Here is a 6252-nt window from a genome sequence, read left to right on the forward strand (position 1 = left end):
ACACTTTCATACGCTTCATTCCCAACCCACCCTTCCTCAAAGTATTTCTATTGATGATACAAACATTGCTGAGAAACATTCAACCAAGTTCCTAGGAGTGACCCTAGATAGCAATCTAATTTGGAATACTCATGTCCAGAATATTACAACAGCAATATCTAAAGCAACTGGTAGAATAAAATACTTAATTAACGATCGAACTTTAATAATGTTATATAACACCTTATTTTTACTATATGTAATGTACTGCAATATTATATGGGGCAACTGTAGCAAAACTGAATTGAACACATTTTTTTTTTCTCCAGAAAAAGGCTCTTCGTATATGCACACATTCAAATTTCTTGGCTCACACTGATCCCATATTTTATCGCCTAAAGACTCTAAAGGCCCATGATATACATCATACCTAACTGCCATATTTTTTGTATAAACACACTAGAAATTTATTACCATTTTTTCATAATGCCCTAGTAACCAATGACCATATTCACTCATACCCTACCCGTCTTTCCCATGATTTTCATTTAAGTAATCCAAAGATTTTACTTGCTCAAAAGTCGATCAGACATCACGGTCCGGATACATGGAACACTCTTCCTGAGGAGTTGAACCCGTGTGCCTCCTTGTTTTCATTCAAAGCAAACTTAAAGAAGCACATTTTATTACAGTATACTTCAAATACGAACTAAAAACAAATAATTTATATGACTAATGTCGGTCTCCCGATAGCAACATCGCATGTCGTTCCCTCTTCCAGCAAACCAATTCTATCATTCTAAATTCCAGCCTATCTGCCCTTGTGCACTTTCAAGCACTTGCACGCACATTCATTACTATCACACATCAGTTTATTTTCCCCTGCTATCTTCGCAGCAGAATTTGTATTGTTACGAATCTAGTACGTCCCTACCTTTTCCACGGGCCGGCCATCTTTTCAAGCAATGCTTATAATGGCGGCCCTCTGCATAATTGCTTCTTAACTACAATTGTTATTGTAATCCCTGCTGCATAGACATGCATACTGTATATCATATCATTAATTTCCTTTTAAATCGTTGTTTATGCAAGTCAAACGACTCTGTTTTAAATATACTTTGTATGTTTCCCCACATGTTCATGATTATGTAACTTATGTATATTGATTTGCAGAAAATAAAGTATCTATCAAACAATCAAACAAATATCGCAGGTTTCTCACGTGTGACTGCGCGAAAAAAAAAAGTAACTTTTTTTCTTCATCAAGAGCCGAGAACTGTAACTCTACTGGGGGAGTGCTATTAAAGAGTACGCCGATGAAAAATATGTAATGGATGCCAGAAGACCTTCACTTTAAACATTTCACTATTTTTCGGGGGGGGGGGGTGGTGGTGGATTTTGGTCAATACAATGGGGGACTGGTTTTATTCAGAGAGATCGACGTTCTGTTACGTTGAAATCTTCCTTTATAATGATACAATGATTTTACAGGTCGGGTCTTCGAGGCAGAATTTGCAGTTAAAGCTGCCGCCGTTCAATGGCGCTACTCCAACATGCCTTGAACATTCGTCCATAAAAATCACCATAAGTTATGCATATTTTGAGGTTTTTGTTTAGTTAGTTCATTATCTTATTAATATCTGAATATAATAACTATTTGATATTATTCCTACTCATTCATCTTATTACTTATTTGTTTATTTTCTATTATTAATGTTATCATTATTATTATTATTATCATTATCATTATCATTATAATATTATTTTCATTTTGCTTTTAATTGCTACACTGGGGGGATCAACCGGCCGTTCTATCTGGAATTTGAAGCTGGCTGTGTCCCCGAGATGCCATTTTCCCGAAATCGTTTTGGCTCGCGGATTGGGGAGGTGGGAGATTGGATGGGGGGGGGGGGGGGTACGGGTGCCATATGGGGGGTGCCAGAACTTTTCTGGAAACTTTCGGGCGATGCCGCCAATGAAGACACCGAGAGGTGACAGAAACCTTGGCCAGACGGGCCGGGGCCGGGGGAGGCGAGCTCTTCACACTTCGCACGAATAGAGATTCCCCGAGAAAATAGTTGGCAGCAGGGCGCGAGATTTCGACTCAAATCGTGACGGGAGCTGCTGAGATTACCAGCAGAAAACTTATTGGGGTCAAGGGTCGCAGAATCCCTTCCCTCTGTGTCTTTTCCCTCTTACCCCCACCTTTTCTCTCTCACTCTCCTTCTCTTTCTTTATACTCTTTTTTTTCCTCTCTCTCTCCCACCTAAGATTCTTCTTTTTTTTTTTCTTCATCAGGGATATCATTTTGTGGTTCTTGTGGCGGTTTCTTTTTCTGCTTGTTCCTTGTCTACAGTGTTGTCTGTCACAAAGTACGCGTGACCTTATCTTGCTCGGCCTGCTTGCTATAGTCTCATTAAGCAGACCCCATTTTGCAAAAGTGAAATGTGGTAAGTTGTTTTTTTTTTTTAATCTCTTGTAATATTTGGTTGTAACTCAAGCTGGGATTTCTACTTGGCTTTTGGATTTCTGACTCTTTCGTTGACCAAAGGTCGAAAACTTCACTCACTTTTAAAGTAGAATTCCAGTCCAGTTATAAGTTAATTTGATAAGAAAGAGTATAAAGTCTTACGAGTAGGCCCTATATAAAAAAATAGGATAAAAATTGGGGAAGTTATGAAATTTTGAAGTTTTGCTAATTTCTGCAGAACAGTTCTCGGGCTGATGATGTTATCAACTCACAATTTTCCATTGATCGAAAAAATGACAAAAATCAAATTTTCTGTTATCAAAGTGTAAATCAGGATGTTATTCCTTGTTGAATAACAATGATCAATTAGACATATCAGGAGTTGAGATTTGGGCGCAATAGCGTTTTGATGAATAAAAACTGGAAATTTCACCTATTTATGCACAAAATATTTGGCAAGTTGTGAGGGGATGACATCATCACTTCACCATTTGCATGACTGTCCAAGAACTGTTTCCTGAAAAATTAGCGAAACTCTAAATGTCATGACTTCCGTATTTTCCATACGATTTTGATTAAACTTTCATTTTTGTGGTAAGAAAATTTTACTCCTTCTTTTCAGACTAACTTACGAATGCACTGGAATTCTCCTTTAAGTGCGTTGTATCTCATTTTCGTCCTTGACCTTAATGTCTAGAGTGATGTTGACGAAACGCAGGTGATTAACTCCAAATCATATTTCAACACGAATCTCGTAAAAATCATACTCATCTGGCAGAAAACCAAGGTAGATTTTTAAGATGCCTTTTCCCTCACTTTTGTCTGCGCGTCCTTCAGTGCGCTGGGACCTTGATAGCACAGCCAAAGATGGGGGGGGGGGGGATGAAAGAAGCTAATCATTTAAGCAGTCTCACGAGTTAAGTCGTTCCCCTGTACGAAAATCTGGAATCACCACCCCAACGATATGCATTAAAGGGGAACTCCAGTCCAAATGTAAGTTAGTCTGATAAAAAAAAAGAGAGAGAGAGAAAAACCTTAATTTTGACTGAAATTGGATCGAAAATAAGGAAGTTATGACATTTCAAAATTTGGGTAATTTCTGCAAATTATTTCCTGTACAGTGGATATGAATGTGCAAATGAGTGAGCTAACCATGTCATAACCTCACAATTTTCCATTGATCATGTACAAAAAAAAAAAAAAAAAAATGACGAAAATTCAATTCATCGAAGTCTGAAACATGATATTAATCCTGGTTGAATAAATTCAGAATAGTAATCAGTTAGATATACACCAGGATTTGAGCCTCGGGCATAAATTCCTTTGAATGAAAAAACTGGTAATTTCATGTACAAACTAAATTTTATGTACAAACTGTATGGCAAGTTGTGAGGGGATGACATGCCATTTGCATACTCATATTGACTGTTTCCTGAAAAATTAGGGAAACTTCAAAATATCATAATTTCTGTATTTTTCACCCGATTTCGATCAAAATTTTACCGTTACACTCGTAATATTTTACTCTTTCTTACCAGACTAACTTATATTTTGACAGGATTTCCCCTTTAAGCATTTTTAAAGTTTTTGTGCAGCAATCCTTGAATGAGAAGACTACTGTACAGTTCGTGACGTCGTGTATGGAAAACAATACAAAGAAAATGTAAAGAGAACAAATTAAAGGATCACATTTTCATGAAAAGTGAATATTCCTTTGACTTGTTACTGACATAATCATGCTAAAAGTAATATCATTACCCCTGCTTTCTGAAAGAGGTGAGTAAAGTGAAAATATATTGAATTTTAGTATTGCTGTCCATTCGTGACTTCACAAAATGCAATATTCTTATCGAACCTACAAAAACTCGTAACTTTTGAACGGATTGCCTAATTTTCCTGACACTTTCACTGATGTGTTCTGTATTGATTTTGCTGCTTTCACTTAATCCACATTTATATTTGGTTTTTTGTTTCCTTTAACATTGGTGAAATCTTTAAGTAACCGATAGTACCACATTCAATTTTCCCGTAGACAAAAAGTGTTAGATTAATTGATCAGTATGGCAGTGATTGTTACATATATTTTGATAACTCACATCATCTTTTTTTTTTTTGTTGAGTACTTGAGCGTTTCATCATCCAGGTTTAAAAAAAAAAAAGAAAGTGCCCCATCAGGCCAGTCAGCAAAATGCGACAATTTGCGAAATAACGAGCTACCACAAAGATCCAGTGTCTTTAAAATGCAACCCTTTCTTACAATGACTTCCGTTAATGACACTGTATCATCTGAATCGCACGTGTGTATGTATGGCACACACGAGTGATACCGTTGGTTAGAATTCCTGTCCAGGGCCCCGTTGCAAGAAAGTTGCAATCAATTGCAAATAATTGCTAATTTTGAAACAACCATTCTGATTGGCTCAGGGTCTGCCCTATTAAGAAGACATGCATGCAACAATGATTTTGATTGGCCAGTGGCAATCAGTTGCAAGTTGCGTTTAAACGCAAAGTTTCTAGCAACGGGGCCCAGGTGTAATTAATTTTGGAGGCGTCTGTTTTACGCATGTAATAAGTCTTTAATAATTATGCGTATGTCGGGACTAAATGTTACCTCCTTGTACACATGACGGAATGGTGATATGATATGATATGATTATGGTGTGATATATGATATAATATGATGTGATATGATAAATGAGATGAGACGAAATGATATGATATATGAAATGACATAATTATGATATATGATATGATATGATATGATATGATATGATATGATATGATATGATATGATATGAGGTGATAGAATCTCATCATATTACATTTATCGCAAATGACAGGTATAAAAGGTGGAAGGCTATAGGCCTACACACATACAAATCTACTCCTGATGTGTAAGATCCAGTATGATGCCACAATGCGACTTAACCTTGCTAAAGTGTCATCAAGGTGCCTTGTTTAAACCATGGACCCTACCATGTATAAACCAACGCGATAAGTCACTGGAGCCTTCTTTCGAACGAGGGGCACAAGCGGCGACTTCCTTATTACAAAACAGGCACATTTACGAGTTTAAAGGGGTGATATAGTTTTGGTTGAAACCACCTATATGAAATATTAAAGAGCATACATTCTAAGAGGAATCGAACGTTTATTTGAATGAAAAATCGGTTTTGAAATAGCTGAGATACCCCAAAACAAAGAAATATGGCATTGAAACAGAGTGGTCTTGATGAAAGATGGGTCCCACCATAATTAGATTTCTAAATATTTTGCAAAAAGTTAAAATCTGAAACCTCATCTCAACCAAAACTATATCGTCTCTTTAACGATAGCTTCTTCGCCTTCTCGCCGATATCATGTGATATTATATCATTGACTAAATCGCCATAGCAACCTCCTTGATCACGATCTTAAGAAACACAAGTTTTCTGTGTTTGATTTTCATGTTATCATAGACCCACACCTTCACCTGAGTACCAAAATATACCATCCATACCGGTATCTACCATCCATACGGATGTATCGGTAAATCATCTAGTTTATGATTTATCAGTATTATCTTCTTCTTTTTTTTTTTTCTTTTTACTTCCGGGGTCACGAAAGGATCATAAATTCCTCCTTTTCTAATTTGATCACGCGCTGGAATTTCTTGGAAAGGCATTGACAGTTTCGATGAGGTCTCTGATCCAACTGACGGAAGCCATAACGGAAACTCGCCCTTGCCAAATGACCTTTCACACCGGATGTAGACAACAATGATGACAGTTGTCCAGCATTTCGTTTTGTTTTTCCTTCGTGCA

Source organism: Diadema setosum, chromosome 19, assembly GCF_964275005.1.
Source record: "Diadema setosum chromosome 19, eeDiaSeto1, whole genome shotgun sequence".
Lineage (NCBI taxonomy): Eukaryota > Metazoa > Echinodermata > Echinoidea > Diadematoida > Diadematidae > Diadema > Diadema setosum.